This window comes from Hordeum vulgare, chromosome 7H (genome assembly GCF_904849725.1).
Source record: "Hordeum vulgare subsp. vulgare chromosome 7H, MorexV3_pseudomolecules_assembly, whole genome shotgun sequence".
Lineage (NCBI taxonomy): Eukaryota > Viridiplantae > Streptophyta > Magnoliopsida > Poales > Poaceae > Hordeum > Hordeum vulgare.
Genome location: NC_058524.1, coordinates 105,528,726 through 105,551,423, shown reverse-complemented (window position 1 = coordinate 105,551,423; position 22,698 = coordinate 105,528,726). Strand labels below are relative to the sequence as shown.

At 44.3% G+C, this 22,698-nt stretch overlaps 3 non-coding genes across 3 annotated transcripts; all 3 read right to left on the bottom strand.

Annotated features, from left to right (window-relative positions):
* Positions 1–2,379: 2,379 nt before the first annotated feature.
* Positions 2,380–2,472, bottom strand: LOC123414542. Its single transcript, XR_006614478.1, has one exon. It is a non-coding gene; the product is annotated as a small nucleolar RNA snoR31 (small nucleolar RNA).
* Positions 2,473–2,526: 54 nt separating this feature from the next.
* Positions 2,527–2,622, bottom strand: LOC123414359. Its single transcript, XR_006614349.1, has one exon. It is a non-coding gene; the product is annotated as a small nucleolar RNA R30/Z108 (small nucleolar RNA).
* Positions 2,623–2,748: 126 nt separating this feature from the next.
* LOC123414515 lies at positions 2,749–2,850 on the bottom strand. The gene has a single exon (XR_006614452.1). It is a non-coding gene; the product is annotated as a small nucleolar RNA Z107/R87 (small nucleolar RNA).
* Between the last annotated feature and the right edge of the window lie 19,848 nt (positions 2,851–22,698).

Here is a 22,698-nt window from a genome sequence, read left to right as displayed (position 1 = left end):
TGCTTTTATACACTATCTGATAAACTGAAATACATGCTGCCATGAGCAGGCGTGCCATCATTGTACGTGGGCCTTGGGCACAAGCACGTAATGTGCCTGGTGTGCTATTTGAAAAAATCATATGCAACTGGCCGGGTAGGTTAGGCTGGTGTTGTATTAATTTCGGTTTGATGGGCACATCTATCGTTGCAGCCAGGTAACTCCACAAAGTGTTGCTTCTTTTTCCCTGGTTAGGCCATTCACCCCCTTCCCGTGTGCAGGTTGCCGAAGCGTCCATTCGTCAATGCACGTTTCGATTCAGACGATAAGTACATTATTTTGTAAAATATTTCTTGAAGGACTAACTTAGTTATTTGAACTGTACTTTGACCATTTACACAAAAATGAATAAATGGTTTGAACAGTTGGCAAAAAGGAATCTTCAGACATCAAACAAGGTTTCTGAGTCGACCAAAACAAAATCCATAAACTAAGATAACATCATTCATTAGCTGCCATAAACATCTAATCACTTCTCCTCATTCTCCCGTCGGCAACCTTCTTCTCCGTGCTCCCAACTGGTGTTGGTTCGACATCTCCACACAAAGCTTACCGTATGCATGTGCATCTCGCCGTCGCGCATGATGGGCATGTAATCGCTTTGGACCCCTGGATGGCCATAACAAGCTCCTCTATTAGAATGCATAATTGGCCTTGGAGCAAGGGAGGTGTAAACACGGAGAAAAAGAAACATATCATACTTGTGAACCGGAGGACCAAAAACATTGCTACCAATTATGCATGTGGAAGCCACACCATGCTTTACACAAACATGAAATAAAAAAGATGAACTTTGCACAAAGCATGAATACAAGTATCGATACACGGCATATATGTAGTTTCACATGATTTCGGCTATTCCAATTAGAGGTACCAAAAGATTCTATAAGAGTGACAAACTTGTGATCAACATAAAAGGTGAGGCAACATGAAAAAAACAAGATGATCAAAATTCATAACACGTAGGGACTTTTATCTCATGAAATGGATCTACAATGAAGATAGTATCCCATAATTTTCTGTCATTCGAAGAGGAATTCTAAAAGAGAACAGTGCAAATAATATTGGATCCAGGTCATTGCAGATGGTGTTTGAAATCAGCAATAATTACTTTGATATATTAATATTAAGAATAAATACTTCCTAAAAGTACCTCATATAAAAATTAGACATTCTGCTGATATCTCAGTTACATCATCTTACACCCAGCTGAAATCTACTGATACATGTTAAATGGTTCAGCACTTAACATACAATTCTAATATATGTTGTACCGTATAGGAAATTAGTTAATTAAATGAGTCTTCTGGCTAAATGCAAAATGTGTATTCAACATTCACATAGCAGAGTGCATGATAGCCTGCAACAAAACCCGAAAGCGTCATACGGTGGTGTCTTTGCCAGCTTAACTTTTCTGGAAGTACATCAAAATTTAAAAGAGGCAAAGAGTAGAAGATTTAGTACTATAATGGAAACACAGGGCGATTGATATTATAGGCATGTTCTGATCATAAAAGTGATCCTGATTCTAGTAAGCACGACCGAAAAACAAATCACCATATAAGGAGCATCACTGCACATCAACAATGTATGCTTGATGCATAGTTTGTCGGAAGTGAGGAAAAGTATCAGAAAGAGCTAAGAGAACTAAGAGAGAATCTCGAGCAGATCCAAAAAATAAGAAAGGAAAATGTGTGCTCGCGACTATTGTGTCTCATTGCTACCATGTAGCAGCTCGGTGCTTGCTCCGAGTCCGATGGGGTACAATTCTTCTGGAAACCATACTGCCCTTTATTATCTTTCCACACTCCCGATGACCGTTGTTGTCCTCCTCCTGATGTTTCCGCACGGCCAGACCCTTGTTCTTGATTGTTATTTAATCCTTTGTCATAGAATGCCTCATATCCCTCATCACATCCTGATATTACATATATACATCTAAATAATTAGGGAGATGTAGTTTCAAGCAACGCAAGAAGGAAGATAGCTCAAGTTCAAGTGCTTTACATTAGGTGGCGACATCGACAATGAGGAGGAACACTGCAAGATGTTGCTGATGCTCTTGATCTCTTCCCTGTGATCACAATCGCTACCCACCAAAATCAGAGTTACTCTGTGATACTTTCTGAAAAGCTAAATTTAATTCAAAAATCATTATGAAGAGAGGTTAGTAAATAAAAAATAGAAGTCACGAATAAATTACTAAAGTGAGAAAAAGATTAGTTTTTACCTCATAACTGATATTGTGGCATACTATCTTCCAATATTCATGGTATCATCCGCATACTGAAGGTGTCCTGAGATTGTTTCAATGTTTAGAAAAAATAACACTGAACTCGGATGGATTCAGTTGCAAAGATGACATCATATGGGCGGCTCAAGCTGCCCTCGGATCAAGTATTGGATTATGCATCAATACTTCCTCACGATCCAAACATACCTTGTAGAAGTAAGAAGAAGCAACAAAGATTGTACGAAGATGCAAAGTTGCTCAGTGGTGGCAATATTTATTTGGTTCGATTCTGCCAGCAATATCATCAATGCTTTCAGAAGAGGGAGCTTGTTATCCTCATCGCAACTACGTCCTCCACTACAAACAAAACATTAAGCACTCCAATACAAATAAAACATTAAGCACGAAAAGAAGCATGGAAATGAAGGACCCAGAGACAAGAACAATGAACGTCAGTATTAAAACCTCAAGTGTCACATGACCCAGTTCAGCAGGATAATCGGCATACAAATGAACTCCTGAGAGAAAACCTGTGATTTTGTCTGTTGTGCTTGAATTTTGCAAATCGTCACTCCATCAGCCAAGAAAAATAAGTAGAAAAGAAAATCGAACCAACTAATAGAAAATCTATTATGCGTTGCATCTTGATTTATCTTGCAGGTTCATCAGCACTTGAAAGAGCAGCCACAACAAATCCAGAGTTCGGAGTACAGATTAACAGAAATTTGAAACCTGAAAATTTAATTGAATTTTACCTTCTTCTACAGGCAGAGGCAGATGCCTCGGGGGGTTGGTGACGGGGATGGGAGGGCGTCGGCGTTGCCCACCAGCAGCAGCGGTGAAAGCAGAGGTGCCCACCACCACCAGCAGCACTCGACGGCCCTGTAGAGGAGCTCCGGACGGAGGAGCGGCAACTTGAAGAGGAGCAACAACAACCTATACCATGGATATTCAGGATGTCATAAGTGTACTATACTCTAACCCAGATCCATTTCAAAAAAACTACACTATTTGGGATGTTACCTTTTGATTCTGGGATGGTGTTCGGATCAGTTTTAGCATTTAGAATCAACGAGAGCACGATAAAAAAAGGGGAATCGACCATAAGAGTAGTAGACAATCTTATTGCCAGGTGTTTATATTTTATAACAATGGACTGACATATTTCCGGATAATTGACAAACATTATTCTTAATGTCTTGATTCTTGTTCCTGCAGATAATTGAGCAGAGCGGGATTCTGGACACTCGCAGCAACATGATGATGCCACAACTTCCCTTCCAGCGAACCATTGAGAGTGACTACTACTTCTAGCCTAAACAACCAACCTATCAAGCTATCTCGACAGTTTGACAAGGCTACCCTTTATGGAACCCCCATAACCTTATGTGTGCCACTTCATGTTGTAAAAAGGAAAAAGAAGATCAGCATCTGCCAACGTACATGCTTTTTCCATTGATTTATCTTGCAGGTTCATCAGCGCTTGAAAGAGCAGCCACAACAAATTCAGAGTTCGGAGTACAGATTAACTGAAATCTGAAACCTGAAATTTTAATTGAATTTTACCTTCTTCTACAGGCAGAGGCGGATGCCTCGGGGGGTTGGTGACGGGGATGGGAGGGCGTCGACGTTGCCCACCAGCAGCAGGCGGTGAAAGCAGAGGTGCCCACCACCACCAGCAGCACCCGACGGCCCTGCAGAGGAGCTCCGGACGGAGGAGCGACAACTTGAAGAGGAGCAACAACAACGTATACCATGGATATTCAGGATGTCATAAGGGTACTATACTCTAACCCAGATCCATTTCAAAGAAACTGCACTATTTGGGATGTTACCTTTTGATTCTGGGATGGTGTTCGGATCAGTTTTAGCATTTAGAATCAACCAGAGCACAATAAAAAAAGGGGAATCGACCATAAGAGTAGTAGACAATCTTATTGCCAGGTGTTTATATTTTATAACAATGGACTGACATATTTCCGGATAATTGACAAACATTATTCTTAATGTCTTGATTCTTGTTCCTGTAGATAATTGACAAACATTATTCTTAATGTCTTGATTCTTGTTCCTGTAGATAATTGACAAACATTATTCTTAATGTCTTGATTCTTGTTCCTGTAGATAATTGAGCAGAGCGGGATTCTGGACACTAGCAACAACATGATGATGCCACAACTTCCCTTCCAGCGAACCATGGAGAGTGACTACTACTTCTACCCTAAACAACCAACCTATCAAGCTATCTCGACAGTTTGACAAGGCTACCCTTTATGGAACCCCATAACCTTATGTTTGCCACTTCATGTTGTAAAAAGGAAAAAGAAGATCAGCATCTGCCAACGTACATGCTTTTTCCATTGATTTATCTTGCAGGTTCATCAGCGCTTGAAAGAGCAGCCACAACAAATTCAGAGTTTGGAGTACAGATTAACTGAAATCTGAAACCTGAAATTTTAATTGAATTTTACCTTCTTCTACAGGCAGAGGCGGATGCCTCGGGGGGTTGGTGACTGGGGTGGGAGGGCGTCGATGTTGCCCACCAGCAGCAGCGGTGAAAGCAGAGGTGCCCACCACCAGCAGCAGCACCCGACGGCCCTGTAGAGGAGCTCCGGACGGAGGAGCGGCAACTTGAAGAGGAGCAACAACAACGTATACCATGGATATTCAGGATGTCATAAGGGTACTATACTCTAATCCAGATCCATTTCAAAGAAAATGCACTATTTGGGATGTTACCTTTTGATTCTGGGATGGTGTTCGGATCAGTTTTAGCATTTAGAATCAACCAGAGCACGATAAAAAAAGGGGAATCGACCATAAGAGTAGTAGACAATCTTATTGCCAGGTGTTTATATTTTATAACAATGGACTGACATATTTCCGGATAATTGACAAACATTATTCTTAATGTCTTGATTCTTGTTCCTGCAGATAATTGAGCAGAGCGGGATTCTGGACACTGGCAGCAATATGATGATGCCACAACTTCCCTTCCAGCGAACCATGGAGAGTGACTACTACTTCTAGCCTAAACAACCAACCTATCAAGCTATCTCGTGCAAGCGTTGGTCAAGTGAGTCCTTCTACAAAACAAATTACCCAAATCTTACAGAAATAGCGACAGTTTGACAAGGCTACCCTTTATGGAACCCCCATAACCTTATGTGTGCCACTTCATGTTGTAAAAAGGAAAAAGAAGATCAGCATCTGCCAACGTACATGCTTTTTCCTATGTAAATTCATCATCTTTCAGATTGGACAGTTCGCAGATTGCATGATGTTGCTACAGTTTCCCCTCCAGCAACCATGGACATCAAGTATTCCACCGAAAGATCGAACACGCAAACTCGCTTACTGATACAGTTTGCAGCTAGCTAACAAAGTGTTTCAAAAGACAAGGAAGTAAGAGGTCCACATTTGGCACATGCCATGTTCATCCTGATTCCTGGAAGGTAGCTGCGCCAAGGCATCTCGGCGGGATGTCTTACCCTCCCTTGAGTCCGAGCTCGGGTCATGTTGAACAGCAGCTACTCTTTTGCTTCTCCTGCTGCTGATAAATTGGTTGGCCTCTCATCTGGACCAGATTGGATGGCTTCCTCTCCAGGACTCCTTGGCTGCCAGCTTTGCTGTAGATCATCATACACAAGTTTCATCAGCATAAGCATTTCAAAAATAAAAAAACAAAGACTGAATATAATAAATGTGAAAGCTCATTTGCTCGTCTACCTCTTCTTGATTGCTATAGACATTGCCAAAAAAGCCTCTTCGACATAGATGGACTCTTTAGCACTTGTTTCTAGGAAAGGAATACCTATCTCATCAGCATAGGCCTGCAATGGTTTGTGTTGCCCATTTTAGCTTGACAAAAATATGAAGCAAAACAACATCAAGATTTCCAAACGAGGAATTGATTCATTTTCCACAGGAACTTTGACAAATTTGAAATTCCCATGCTACAAACATTCAGACAGAGCCTACTTTCGTAGCCCGTATCTCAAATGTATTAACATGGTAGTTGGAAAAGTGACCTGACCTGTGCTACGGCAATATGGAGCGGGGGGAGGAGTAGGCGCGGCGAGCGGGGGAGGAGGCGCGTGGGCGGCGCGGTGCGGCAAGCGGGGCGAGCGGGGGGAGCGGGGCTGAGCGGCGCGAGCAGGCCAGCGGCGGGGGAGCGGGGGGCGCGCGGCGCGGCGAGCGGGGCAAGCGGGGGGGGAGCTGGGGCGAGGGCGAGCGGCTCGCGCGGCGCGGCGAGCGGGGGGGAGCTGGGGCGAGCGGCGCGGCCGCGGCGAGCGGACCGAGCGGGTGCGAGCGAGGGATCGAGGGCTTAACGGCGTTGGGTGGGCAATTGGCGCTAACGAAACATGGTTAGTTTCGTTAACAACGTTTTTAAACCGTTAATTACATGATTAGACGGTTGAGACGGCGAGTTGGATCTGCCTTCTCGTGCTTTTATTAGTGGAGATGCATGATCTCGAGTTCTTCTTTGAACCCACTAGACATATGTACCTTTTGAAGAAAACATATTTCACTAGTTGCAAGGGTAAAGTATCAAGTATATATAAAGTTTTTCTTCAAATTTTGAAATTGGTCAAATATTACTAAAATATACGGTGATCACTTCTAAAATATATGCTAAAAAACTTCTTGATCCATGTTGTACATTATTCTCAATACATAGTTACCTATTTATTAAGAATGTGATGAACAGATTTGAAACTAGACAATGAATTTTTTTAAATACACGCTGAACACTTTGTAAAAGTACACGATGCATAACTTTAAAATATATGACCAACTTTTCTTTAGCGTGTTGAACATTTTTTCAATACATGATGAATCATTTTCAAAATACACGTTGAACAGTTTTTAAAAATGTGATGAACATTTTTTTACAACAAAAATGAACACTTTGCAAAACAACGTGACAAACTTCTTTAAAATGTGAGTCATACATTTTCTGCACCATGAACATTTTAACATATATTAAAAAAAGAAATAACAGAAAACAAAATGGGAAATTTAACAAAGAAACGGACATTTGTTGTAATGCCTTACAATACAACATGAGGAAACTTTTTTTTGTGGTTGCAACACATGCCGAGCAACACCTGTTGGGGAACGTGGTACGGGAAACAAAAAATTTCCTACGCACACGCAATACCTATCATGGTGATGTCCGTCTACGAGAGGGGGTTTCCGATCTACGTACCCTTGTAGATCGTACAGCGGTAAGCGTTAAGAAACGCGGACGATGTAGTGAAACAGCTTGGGTGATTCAAATCACCATAGTCGTACTCTTCGTCCCATGATCCGATCTAGCGCCGAACGGACGACACCTCCGCGTTCAGCACACGTACATCGCGACGATGATCTCGGCCTTCTCGATCCATCAAGAGAGACGGAGAGGTAGATGAGTTCTCCGGCAGCGTGATGGCGCTCCAGAGGTTGGTGGTGATCTATCCCAACAGGGCTCCGCCCGAGCTCCGTAGAAATACGATCTAGAGGAAAAACCGTGGAGGTATGTGGTCGGGCTGCCGTGGCAAAGTTGTCTCAAATCAGCCCTAACACCCCAGTATATATAGGAGGGAGGGGGAGGGACCTGCCTTGAGGCTCAAGAGAGCCCCAAGGGGTCGGCCGAACCAAGGGTGGAGGAATCCACCTCCAATCCTAGTCCAACTAGGATTGGAAGGTGGAGTCCTTCCCTTCCTTTCCACCTCCTCTTTTTTTCCTTTGATTTCTTTATCTCCTGCGCATAGGGCCTCTTGGGCTGTCCCACCAGCCCACTAAGGGCTGTTACGGCACCCCTACGGCCTATGGACTTCCCCCGGGTGGACTGCCCCCCCCCCCCGGTGAACATCCCGAACCCATTCGGCACTCCCGGTACATTCCCGGTAATGCCCGAAAACTTTCCGATAATCAAATGAGGTCATCCTATATATCAATCTTCGTTTACGGACCATTCCGGAATCCCTCGTGACGTCTGTGATCCTATCCGGGACTCCGAACAACATTCGGTAACCAACCATACAACTCAAATACGCATAAAACATCGCCGAACCTTAAGTGTGCAAACCCTGCGGGTTCGAGAACTATGTAGACATGACCCGAGGGACTCCTCGGTCAATATCCAGTAGCGGGACCTGGATGCCCATATTGGATCCTACATATTCTACGAAGATCTTATCGATTGAACCTCAGTGCCAAGGATTCATATAATCACGTATTTCATTCCCTTTGTCCTTCGGTATGTTACTTGCCCGAGATTCGATCGTCAGTATCCGCATAGCTATTTCAATCTCGTTTACCGGCAAGTCTCTTTACTCGTTCCGTAATACAAGATCCCGTGACTTACATTAAGTCACATTGCTTGCAAAGGCTTGTGTGTGATGTTGTATTACCGAGTGGGCCCCGAGATACCTCTCCGTCACACGGAGTGACAAATCTCAGTCTTGATCCATACTAACTCAACGGACACCTTAGGAGATACCTGTAGAGCATCTTTATAGTCACCCAGTTACATTATGACGTTTGATACACAGAAGGCATTCCTCCGGTGCGAGTGAGTTATATGATCTCATGGTCATAGGAATAAATACTTGACACGCAGAAAACAGTAGCAACAAAATGACACGATCAACATGCTACGTTCATTAGTTTGGGTCTAGTCCATCACATGATTCACTTAATGATGTGGTCCAGTTATCAAGCAACAACATCTTGTACATAGTGAGAAGACTTTGACTATCCTTGATCAACTGGCTAGCCAACTAGAGGCTTGCTAGGGACAGTGTTTTGTCTATGTATCCACACATGTATCTAAGTCTTCATTCAATACAATTATAGCATGGATAATAAACGATTATCTTGATACAGGAATTATAATAATAACTTATTTATCATTGCCTCTAGGGCATAATTCCAACAGTCTCCCACTTGCACCAAAGTCAATAATATAGTCCTCACATCGTCATGCGAATTACATTGTAATAAATCTAACACCCATACAGTTCTGGTGTTGATCATGCTTTGCCCATGGAAGAGGTTTAGTCAGCGGGTCTGCCACATTCAGATCCGTGTACACTTTGCAGATATTCACGTCCTCCTCCTCGACGTAGTCGCGGATGAGGTTGAAGCGTCGTTTGATGTGTCTGGTCTTCTTGTGAAACTGTGGTTCCTTTGCTAAGGCAATGGCACCCGTGTTGTCATAAAACAGGGTTATTGGATTCAGTGCGCTCGGCACCACTCCAAGATCCGTCATGAACTGCTTCATCCAGACACCCTCCTTAGCTGCCTCCGAGGCGGCCATGTACTCCGCTTCACATGTAGAATCAGCTATGACGCTTTGCTTGGAACTGCACCAGCTTACCGCACCCCCATTAAGAATAAATACGTATCCGGTCTACGAGTTAGCGTCGTCCGGATCTATGTCAAAGCTTGCATTGACGTAACCTTTTACGGCGAGCTCTTTGTCACCTCCATATACGAGAAACATCTCCTTAGTCCTTTTCAGGTACTTCAGGATATTCTTGACCATCGTCTAGTGATCCACTCCTGGATTACTCTGGAACCTGCCTGCCATACTTATGGCCAGGCTAATGTCGGGTCTAGTGCACAGCATTGCATACATGATAGAACCTATGGCTGAAGCATACGGGACGGTACTTATATACTCTCCATCTTTATCAGTTGTTGGGCAGTGAGTCTTACTCAATCTTGTACCTTGTAAAACTGGCAAAAACCCCTTCTTGGACTGTTCCATTTTGAACCTCTTCAAAACTTTATCAAGGTACGTGCTTTGCGAAAGTCCTATCAGGCGTTTTGATCTATCCCTATAGATCTTTATGCCTAGAATGTAAGCAACTTCTCCTAGGTCCTTCATAGAGAAACTTTTATTCAAGTAATCATTTATGCTCTCCAAAAACTCCACGCCATTTCCAATCAGTAATATGTCATCCACATATAGTATTAGGAACGCCATAGAGCTCCCACTCACTTTCTTGTAAATACAAGATTCTCCAACCACCTGTATAAACCCAAATGCTTTGATCACCTCATCAAAGCGTTTATTCCAACTCCAAGATGCTTGCACCCGTCCACAAATGGATCGCTGGAGCTTGCACACTTTGTTAGCATTTTTAGGATCGACAAAACCTTCAGGTTGCATCATATACAACTCTTCCTTAAGGAAACCGTTAAGGAACGCCGTTTTGACATCCATCTGCCAGATTTCATAATCGAAAAATGCAGCTATCGCTAACATGATTCAGACGGAGTTAAGCATCGCTACGGTGAGAATGTCTCATCGTAGTCAATTCCTTGAACTTGTGAAAAACCCTTTGCCACAAGTCGAGCTTTATAAATGGTCACATTACCGTCAGCGTCCGTCTTCTTCTTAAAGATCCATTTGTTCTGAATAGCCTTGCGGCCTTCACGTAGTACTTCCAAAGTCCACACTTTGTTTCCATACATAGATCCTATCTCAGATTTCATGGCCTCCAACCATTTGTTGGAATCCGGGCCCACCATTGCTTCTTCATAATTCGCAGGCTCATTGTTGTCCAACAACATAATTGATAAGACGGGATTACCGTACCACTCTAGAGCACTACGCAGTCTCGTCGACTTGCGAGGTCCAACAGGAACTTGATCCGGAGTTTCATCATCATCATCATTAACTTCCTCCTCAACCGGCGTCGCAACGACAGGGGTTTCCCCTTGCCCTGCGCCACCATCCAAAGGGATGAGAGGTTCGACAACCTCATCAAGTTCTATCTTCCTCGCACTAAATTCTCTCGAGAGAAACTCCTTCTCGAGAAAAGCTCCGTTCTTAGCAACAAACACTTTGCCCTCGGATTTGAGATAGAAGGTATACCCAACTGTCTCTTTTGGGTAACCTATGAAGATGCACTTTTCCGCTTTGGGTTCCAGCTTTTCAGGTTGAAGCTTTTTGACATAAGCATCACATCTCCAAACTTTAAGAAACGACAACTTTGGTCTTTTGTCATACCACAGCTGATATGGTGTCGTCTAAACGGATTTCGATGGTGCCCTATTTAAAGTGAATGCAGCTGTCTCCAATGCATAGCCCCAAAACGACAATGGCAAATCGGTAAGAGACATCATAGACCGCACCATCTCTAGTAAAGTACGACTACGACGTTCGGACACACCATTACGCTGTGGTGTTCCAGGCGGTGTAAATTGTGAAACAATCCCGCATTGTCTCAAGTGAGTACCAAACTCGAAACTCAGATACTCACCCCCACGATCGGAACGTAGGAACTTGATCTTCTTGTTATGATGATTTTCTACTTCACTCTGAAATTGCTTGAACTTTTCAAACGTTTCAGACTTGTGCTTCATCAAGTAGACATAACCATATCTACTCAAATTGTCAGTGAAGGTGAGAAAATAACGATATGCGTCGCGGACCTCCACACTCATCGGACCACATACATCGATATGTATAATCTCCAACAAGTCACTTGCACGCTCCATTGTTCTGGAGAACAGAGTCTTAGTCATCTTGTCCATGAGGCATGGTTCGCAAGTGTCAAGTGATTCAAAATCAAGTGACTCCAAAAGCCCATCTGAATGGAGTTTCTTCATGCGCTTTACACCAATATGACCTAAGCGACAGTGCCATAAAAACATGGCGCTATCATTATTAACCCTACATCTTTTGGTCTCAATGTTATGTACGTGTGTATCATTGCTATCAAGATTCAATATGAACAATACTCTCACATTGGGTGCATGACCATAAAAGATATTACTCATAGAAATAGAACAACCATTATTCTCTGACTTAAACGAGTAACCATCTCGCAATAAACAAGATCCAAATATAATGTTCATGCTTAACGCAGGCACTAAATAACAATTATTTAAGTTCATACTAATCCTGATGGTAACTGAAGTGAGACTGTGTCGACGGCGATCGCATCAACCTTGGAACCGTTTCCCACGCACATCGTCACTTCATCCTTCGCCAGCCTTCGCTTATTTCGTAGTTCCTGCTTTGAGTTGCAAATGTGAGCAACAGAACCGGTATCGAATACCCAGGCACTACTACGAGAGCTGGTTAAGTACACATCAATAACATGTATATCGAATATACCTGATTTTTCCTTGGCCGCCTTCTTATCAGCCAGATACTTGGGGCAGTTGCGCTTCCAGTGACCCATAGCCTTGCAATAATAGCACTCTGTTTCAGGCTTAGGTCCAGCTTTGGGCTTCTTCGTTGAATTGGCAACAGGCTTGCCGCTCTTCTTTGAACTACCCTTCTTTCCTTTGCCGTTTCTCTTGAAACTGGTGGTCTTATTCACCATCAACACTTGATGCTCTTTACGGAGTTCTGATTCTGCGACTTTCCGCATCGTGAATAACTCGCCGGGTGACTTGTTCATCCCTTGCATGTTATAGTTCAACACAAAGCTCTTATAGCTTGGTGGCAGTGATTGAAGAATTCTGTCAGTGATAGCCTCTTGCGGGAGTTCAATCCCCAGCTCATCTAGACGGTTTGAGTACCCAGACATTTTGAGCACATGTTCACTGACACACGAGTTCTCCTCCATCTTGCAAGCATAGCATTTATCGGAGGTCTCATACCTCTCGATCCGGGCGTTCTTCTGAAAGATAAACTTCAACTCCTGGAACATCTCATATGCTCCATGATGCTCAAAGCGACGTTGAAGTCCCGACTCTAAGCCATACAAGACTGTGTTGGAATTATGCCCTAGAGGCAATAATAAATATAGTTATTATTATAATTCCTGTATCAAGATAATCGTTTATTATCCATGCTATAATTGTATTGAATGAATACTTATATACATGTGTGGATACATAGACAAAACATTGTGCCTAGCAAGCCTCTAGTTGGCTAGCCAGTTGATCAAAGATAGTCACGGTCTTCTGATTATATACAAGGTGTTGTTGCTTGATAACTCGATCACGTCATTAGAAGAATCACGTGATGGACTAGACCCAAACTAATGGACGTAGCATGTTGATCGTGTCATTTTGTTGCTACTCTTTTCTGCGTGTCAAGTATTTGTTCCTATGACCATGAGATCATATAACTCACTGACACCGAAGGAATGCTTTCTGTGTATCAAACGTCGCAACGTAACTGAGTGACTATAAAGATGCTCTACAGGTATCTCCGAAGGTGTTCGTTGAGTTAGTATGGATCGAGTCTGGGATTTGTCACTCCGTGTGACGGAGAGGTATCTCGGGGCCCACTCGGTAATACAACATCACACACAAGCCTTGCAAGCAATGTGACTTAGTGTAAGTTGCGGGATCTTGTATTACGGAACGAGTAAAGAGACTTGTCGGTAAACGAGATTGAAATAGGTATGCGGATACTGACGATCGAATCTCGGGCAAGTAACATACCGAAGGACAAAGGGAATGACATACGGGGTTATATGAATCCTTGGCACTGAGGTTTAAACGATAAGATCTTCGTAGAATATGTGGGATCCAATATGGGAATCCAGGTCCCGCTATTGGATATTGACCGAGGAGTCACTCAGGTCATGTCTAGATAGTTCTCGAACCCGCAGGGTCTGCACACTTAAGGTTCGACGTTGTTTTATGCGTATTTGAGTTATATGGTTGGTTACCGAATGTTGTTAGGAGTCCCGGATGAGATCACGGACGTCACGAGGGTTTCCGGAATGGTCCGGAAATGAAGATTGATATATAGGATGACCTCATTTGATTACCGGAAGGTTTTCGGAGTTACCGGGAATGTACCGGGAATGACGAATGGGTTCTGGGTGTTCACCGGGGGGGGGGGGCAACCCACCCCGGGGAAGCCCATAGGCCTTGGGGGTGGCGCACCTGCCCTTGGTGGGCTGGTGGGACAGCCCAAGAGGGCCCTATGCGCCAAGGATATAAAATCAAAGAGAAAAGAAAAGAAAAAAGGTGGGAAAGGAGAGAAGGACTCCACTTTCCAATCCTAGTTGGACTAGGATTGGAGGAGGACTCCTCCTCCCCTTGGTGCGCAGCCCTTGGGGCTCCTTGAGCCTCAAGGCAAGCCTCCCCTCCCTCCTCCTATATATATGGAGCAATTAGGGCTGATTTGAGACAACTTTTCAAAGGCAGCCCGACCACATACCTCCACGGTTTTACCTCTAGATCGCGTTTGTGCGGAGCTCGGGCGGAGCCCTACCGATATCAGATCACCACCAACCTCCGGAGCGCTGTCACGCTGCCGGAGAACTCATCTACCTCTCCGTCTCTCTTGCTGGATCAAGAACGCCGAGATCATCGTCGAGTTGTACGTGTGCTGAACGTGGAGGTGCCGTCCGTTCGGCACTAGATCGTGGGACGGATCGCGGGACGGTTCGTGGGACGGTTCGCGGGGCGGATCGAGGGACGTGAGGACGTTCCACTACATCAACCGCGTTCACTAACGCTTCTGCTGTGTGATCTACAAGGGTACGTAGATCGGAAATCCCCTCTCGTAGATGAACATCACCATGATAGGTCTTCGTGCGCGTAGGAAATTTTTTGTTTCCCATGCGACGTTCCCCATCAGTGGCATCATGAGCTAGGTTCATGCGTAGATGTCTTCTCAAGTAGAACACAAAAGTTTTTGTGGGCGGTGATGTGCATTTTGCTGCCCTCCTTAGTCTTTTCTTGATTCCACGGTATTGTTGGATTGAAGCGGCTTGGACCGACATTACTCGTACGCTTACGAGAGATTGATTTCATCGCTACGAGTAATCCCCTTGCTCAAAGATGACTGGCAAGTGTCGGTTTCTCCAACTTTAGTTGAATCGGATTTGACCGAGGAGGCCCTTGTATAAGGTTAAATAGCAATTCATATATCTCCATTGTGGTGTTTGCGTAAGTAAGATGCGATCCTACTAGATACCCATGTTCACCACATAAAACATGCAACAACAAAATTAGAGGACGTCTAACTTGTTTTTGCAGGGTATGCTTGTGATGTGATATGGCCAACGATGTGATGTGATATATTGGATGTATGAGATGGTCATGTTGTAATAGATAATATCGACTTGCGCGTCGATGGTATGGCAACCGGCAGGAGCCATAGGGTTGTCTTTAAACTAACGTTTGTGCTTGCAGATGCGTTTACTATTTTACTAGGATGTAGCTTTAGTAGTAATAGCATGAGTAGCACGACAACCCCGATGGCGACACGTTGATGGAGATCATGGTGTGGCGCCGGTGACAAGAAAATCGTGCCGGTGCTTTGGTGATGGAGATCAAGGAGCACGTGATGATGGCCATATCATGTCACTTATGAATTGCATGTGATGTTAATCCTTTTATGCACCTTATTTTGCTTAGAACGATGGTAGCATTATGAGGTGATCTCTCACTAAAATTTCAAGACGAAATTGTGTTCTCCCCGACTGTGCACCGTTGCTACAGTTCGTTGTTTCGAGACACCACGTGATGATCGGGTGTGATAGACTCAACGTTCACATACAACGGGTGCAAAACAGTTGCACACGCGGAACACTCGGGTTAAGCTTGACGAGCCTAGCATGTGCAGACATGGCCTCGGAACACATGAGACCGAAAGGTCGATCATGAATCATATAGTTGATATGATTAGCATAGGGATGCTTACCACTGAAACTATACTCAACTCACGTGATGATCGGACTTGAGCTAGTGTAAGTAGGTCATGAACCACTCAAATGACTAGAGAGATGTACTTTTTGAGTGGGAGTTTAGCAAGTAATGTGATTAAGTTAAACTCTAATTATCTTGAACATAGTCTAAGTCCACTTTGAATATATTTGTGTTGTAGATCATGGCTCACGCAACAGTCACCCTGAATTTTAATACGTTCCTAGAGAAAGCTAAGTTGAAAGATGATGGAAGCAACTTTGTAGACTGGGCTCGTAATCTTAAGTTGATCCTACAAGCTGGGAAGAAGGATTATGTCCTTAGTGCTGCGCTAGGAGATGAACCACCCGCTACGGCTGACCAGGATACTAAGAATGCTTGGTTAACACGTAAGGTGGACTACTCAGTAGTTCAATGTGCAGTCTTGTATGTCTTAGAACCGGGACTTCAACGTCGCTTTGAGCGTCATGGAGCATATGAGATGTTCCAGGAGTTGAAGTTTATCTTTCAGAAGAACGCCCTGATCGAGAGGTATGAGACCTCCGATAAATTCAATGCTTGCAAGATGGAGGAGAATTCGTCTGACAGTGAACATGTGCTCAAAATGTCTGGGTACTCAAACCGTCTAGCTGAGCTGGGGATTGAACTCCCGCAAGAGGCTATCACTGACAGAATTCTTCAATCACTGCCGCCAAGCTATAAGGGCTTTGTGTTGAACTACACCATGCAAGGGATGAACAAGTCACCCGGCGAGTTGTTTGCGATGCTGAAAGTCGCAGAGTCTGAACTCCGTAAAGAGCATCAAGTGTTGATGGTGAATAAGACCACTAGTTTCAAGAGAAACGGCAAAGGCAAGAAGGGCAATTCAAAGAAGAGCGGCAAGCCTGTTGCCAATCCGACGAAGAAACCCAAAGCTGGACCTAAGCCTGAAACAGAGTGCTACTATTGCAAGGGTATGGGTCACTGGAAGCGCAACTGCCCCAAGTATCTGGCTGATAAGAAGGCGGCGAAAGAAAAATCAGGTATATTTGACATACATGTTATTGATGTGTACTTAACCGGCTCTCGTAGTAGTGCCTGGGTATTCGATACCGGTTCTGTTGCTCATATTTGCAACTCGAAACAGGAACTGCGGAATAGGCGAAGGCTGGCGAAAGATGAAGTGACGATGCGCGTAGGAAATGGTTCCAAGGTTGATGCAATCGTCGTCGGCACAGTTTCACTTCAGTTACCATCGGGATTAGTTATGAACTTGAATAATTGTTATTTAGTGCCTCCGTTGAGCATGAACATTATATCTGGATCTTGTTTATTGCGAGACGGTTACTCTTTTAAGTCAGAGAATAATGGTTGTTCTATTTCTATGAGTAACATCTTTTATGGTCATGCACCCAATGTGAGAGGATTGTTCATATTGAATCTTGATAGTGATACACATATACATAACATTGAGACCAAAAGAGTTAGAGTTAACAATGATAGCGCCATGTTTTTGTGGCACTGCCGCTTAGGTCATATTGGTGTAAAGCGCATGAAGAAACTCCATACCGATGGACTTTTGGAGTCACTTGACTTTGATTCACTTGACACGTGCGAACCATGCCTCATGGGCAAGATGACTAAAACTCCGTTCTCTGGAACAATGGAGCGTGCCAGTGACTTATTGGAAATCATACATACCAATGTGTATGGTCCGATGAGCGTGGAGGCACGCGGCGGATATCGTTATTTTCTCACCTTCACTGACGATTCGAGTAGATATGGTTATGTCTACTTAATGAAGCACAAGTCTGAAACATTTGAAAAGTTCAAGCAATTTCAGAGTGAAGTTGAAAATCATCGTAACAAGAAGATCAAGTTCCTACTGTCTGATCGTGGGGGTGAATATCTGAGTTTCGAGTTTGGTGCTCACTTAAGAAAATGTGGAATTGTTTCACAGTTGACACCGCCTGGAACACCACAGCGTAATGGTGTGTCTGAACGTCGTAATCGTACTTTATTAGAGATGGTGCGATCTATGATGTCTCTTACCGATTTGCCGTTATCGTTTTGGGGTTATGCATTAGACACAGCTGCATTCACTTTAAATAGGGCACCATCAAAATCTGCCGAGACGACACCATACGAACTGTGGTATGGCAAAAGGCCAAGGTTGTCGTTTCTTTAAGTTTGCGGATGTGATGCTTATGTCAAAAAGCTCCACCCTGAAAAGCTGGAACCCAAAGCGGAAAAGTACATCTTCATAGGTTACCCAAAAGAGATAGTTGGGTACACCTTCTATCTCAAATCCGAGGGCAAAGTGTTTGTTGCTAAAAACGGAGCTTTTCTCGAGAAGGAGTTTCTCTCGAGAGAATTGAGTGGGAGGAAGATAGAACTTGATGAGGTTGTCGAACCTCTCATCCCTCTGGATGGTGGCGCAGGTGAAGGGGAAACCCCTGTCGTTGCGACGCCGGTTGAGGAGGAAGTTAATGATGATGATCATGAAACTCCGGTTCAAGTTCCTATCGAACCACGCAGGTCGACGAGACCACGTGCTACTCCAGAGTGGTACGGTAATCCCGTTTTGTCAATCATGTTGTTAGACAACAATGAACCTGCAAATTATGAAGAAGCAATGGTGGGCCCAGATTCCAACAAATGGCTGGAGGCCATGAAGTCCGAGATAGGATCCATGTATGAAAACAAAGTGTGGACTTTGGAAGTACTACCTGAGGGCCGCAAGGCTATTCAGAACAAATGGATCTTTAAGAAGAAGACGGACGCTGACGGCAATGTGACCGTTTATAAAGCTCGACTTGTGGCAAAAGGTTTTTCACAAGTTCAAGGAGTTGACTACGAGGAGACATTCTCACCCGTAGCGATGCTTAAGTCCGTCAGAATCATGTTAGCAATAGCTGCATTTTTCGATTATGAAATCTGGCAGATGGATGTCAAAACGGCGTTCCTTAACGGTTTCCTTAAGGAAGAGTTGTATATGATGCAACCCGAAGGTTTTGTCGATCCTAAGAATGCTAACAAGGTGTGCAAGCTCGAGCGATCCATTTATGGACTGGTGCAAGCATCTCGGAGTTGGAACAAACGCTTTGATGAGGTGATCAAAGCATTTGGGTTTATACAAGTGGTTGGAGAATCTTGTATTTACAAGAAAGTGAGTGGGAGCTCTATGGCGTTCCTAATACTATATGTGGATGACATATTACTGATTGGAAATGGCGTGGAGTTTTTGGAGAGCATAAATGATTACTTGAATAAAAGTTTCTCTATGAAGGACCTAGGAGAAGCTGCTTACATTCTAGGCATTAAGATCTACAGGGATAGATCGAAACGCCTGATAGGACTTTCACAAAGCACATACCTTGATAAAGTTTTGAAAAGGTTCAAAATGGAACAGTCCAAGAAAGGGTTCTTGCCAGTTTTACAAGGTACGAGATTGAGTAAGACTTAGTGCCCAGCAACTGATAAAGATAGAGAACATATGAGCACCGTCCCCTATGCTTCAGCCATATGATCTATCATGTATGCAATGTTGTGCACTAGACCGGACGTTAGCCTGGCAATAAGTATGGCAGGCAGGTTTGAGAGTAATCCAGGAGTGGATCACTGGACGGCGGTCAAGAATATCCTGAAGTACCTCAAAAGGACTAAGGAGATGTTTCTCGTGTATGGAGGTGACGAAGAGCTCGCCGTAAAGGGTTACGTCGATGCAAGCTTTGACACAGATCCGGACGACTCTAAGTCGCAGACCGAATACATATTTATTCTTAATGGGGGTGCAGTAAGCTGGTGTAGTTCCAAACAAAGCGTCGTAGCTGATTCTACATGTGAAGCGGAGTACATGGCTGCCTCGGAGGCGGCTAAGGAGGGTGTCTGGATGAAGCAGTTCATGACGGATCTTGGAGTGGTGCCAAGCGCACTGAATCCAATAACCTTGTGCTGTGACAACACGGGTGCCATTGCCTTAGCAAAGGAACCACGGTTTCACAAGAAGACCAGACACATCAAACGACGCTTCAACCTCATCCGCGACTACGTCGAAGGGGAGGACGTAAATATATGCAAATTGCAAACGGATCTGAATGTAGCAGATCCGCTGACTAAACCTCTTCCATGGGCAAAGCATGATCAACACCAGAACTGTATGGGTGTTAGATTTATTACAATGTAATTCGCATGATGATGTGAGGGCTAGATTATTGACTCTAGTGCAAGTGGGAGACTGTTGGAACTATGCCCTAGAGGCAATAATAAATATAGTTATTATTATAATTCCTGTATCAAGATAATCGTTTATTATCCATGCAATAATTGTATTGAATGAAGACTTATATACATGTGTGGATACATAGACAAAACACTGTCCCTAGCAAGCCTCTAGTTGGCTAGCCAGTTGATCAAAGATAGTCAGGGTCTTCTGATTATATACAAGGTGTTGTTGCTTGATAACTCGATCACGTCATTAGAAGAATCACGTGATGGACTAGACCCAAACTAATAGACGTGGCATGTTGATCGTGTCATTTTGTTGCTACTGTTTTCTGTGTGTCAAGTATTTGTTCCTATGACCATGAGATCATATAACTCACTGACACCGGAGGAATGCTTTGTGTGTATCAAACGTCGCAACGTAACTGGGTGACTATAAAGATGCTCTACAGGTATCTCCGAAGGTGTTCGTTGAGTTAGTATGGATCAAGACTGGGATTTGTCACTCCGTGTGACGGAGAGGTATCTCGGGGCCCACTTGGTAATACAACATCACACACAAGCCTTGCAAGCAATGTGACTTAGTGTAAGTTGCGGGATCTTGTATTATGGAACGAGTAAATAGACTTGCCGGTAAACGAGATTGAAATAGGTATGCGGATACTGACGATCGAATCTCGGGCAAGTAACATACCGAAGGACAAAGGGAATGACATACGGGATTATATGAATCCTTGGCACTGAGGTTCAAACGATAAGATCTTCGTATAATATGTGGGATCCAATATGGGCATCCAGGTCCCGCTATTGGATATTGACCGAGGAGTCACTCGGGTCATGTCTACATAGTTCTCGAACCCGCAGGGTCTGCACACTTAAGGTTCGACGTTGTTTTATGCGTATTTGAGTTATATGGTTGGTTACCGAATGTTGTTCGGAGTCCCGGATGAGATCACGGACGTCACGAGGGTTTCCGGAATGGTTCGGAAACGAAGATTGATATATAGGATGACCTCATTTGATTACCGGAAGGTTTTCGGAGTAACCGGGAATGTACCGGGAATGACGAATGGGTTCCGGGTGTTCACCGGGGGGGGGCAACCCACCCCGGGGAAGCCCATAGGCCTTGGGGGTGGCGCACCAGCCCTTGGTGGGCTGGTGGGACAGCCCAAGAGGGGCCTATACGCCAAGGATAGAAAATCAAAGAGAAAAGAAAAAAAAAGAGGTGGGAAAGGAGAGAATGACTCCACTTTCCAATCCTAGTTGGACTAGGATTGGAGGAGGACTCCTCCTCCCCTTGGTGCGCAGCCCTTGGGGCTCCTTGAGCCTCAAGGCAAGCCTCCCCTCCCTCCTCCTATATATATGGAGCAATTAGGGCTGATTTGAGACAACTTTTCAAAGGCAGCCCGACCACATGCCTCCACGGTTTTACCTCTAGATCGCGTTTGTGCGGAGCTCGGGCGGAGCCCTGCCGAGATCAGATCACCACCAACCTCCGGAGCGCCGTCACGCTGCCGGAGAACTCATCTACCTCTCCGTCTCTCTTGCTGGATCAAGAAGGCCGAGATCATCGTCGAGCTGTACGTGTGCTGAACGCGGAGGTGTCGTCCGTTCGGCACTAGATCGTGGGATGGATCGCGGGACGGTTCGTGGGACGGTTCGCGGGGCGGATCGAGGGACGTGAGGACGTTCCACTACATCAACCGCGTTCACTAACGCTTCTGTTGTGCGATCTACAAGGGTACGTAGATTGGAAATCCCCTCTCGTAGATGAACATCACCATGATAGGTCTTCGTGCGCGTAGGAAATTTTTTGTTTCCCATGCGATGTTCCCCAACAGACTGCACATTGAACTACTGAGTAGTCCTCCTTGCGTGCTAACCAAGCGTTCTTAGCATCTTGGTTAGCCGCGGCGGGTGGTTCATCTCCTAGCGTAGCATTAAGGACATAATCCTTCTTCCCAGCTTGCAGGAGCAACTTAAGATTACGAGCCCAGTCTACAAAGTTGCTTCCATCATCTTTCAACTTAGCTTTCTCTAGGAACGTATTAAAATTTAGGGTGACTGTCGCGTGAGCCATTGATCTACACCACAAATATTTTCGAAGTGGGTTTAGACTATGTTCAAGATAATTAGAGTTTAACTAATCAAATTAACTTTAAACTCTCACTCAAAAAGTACATCTCTCTAGTCATTTGAGTGGTACATGATCCAAATCCACTATCTCAAGTCTGATCATCACGTGAGTTAAGAGTAGCTTCAGTGGTAAGCATCTCTATGCTAATCATATCACTTATATGATTCATGCTTGACCTTTCAGTCTCATGTGTTCCGAGGCCATGTCTGTGCATGCTAGGCTCGTCAAGTTTAACCCGAGTGTTCTGCGCATGCAACTGTTTTGCACCCGTTGTATATGAACGTTGAGTCTATCACACCCGATCATCACGTGGTGTCTCAAAACGACGAACTGTCGCAACGGTGCATAGTCGGGGAGAACACAATTTGAGCTTGAAATTTTAGTGAGAGGTCACCTTATAATGCTACCATCGTTCTAAGCATAACAAGGTGCATAAAGGATTAACATCACATGCAATTCA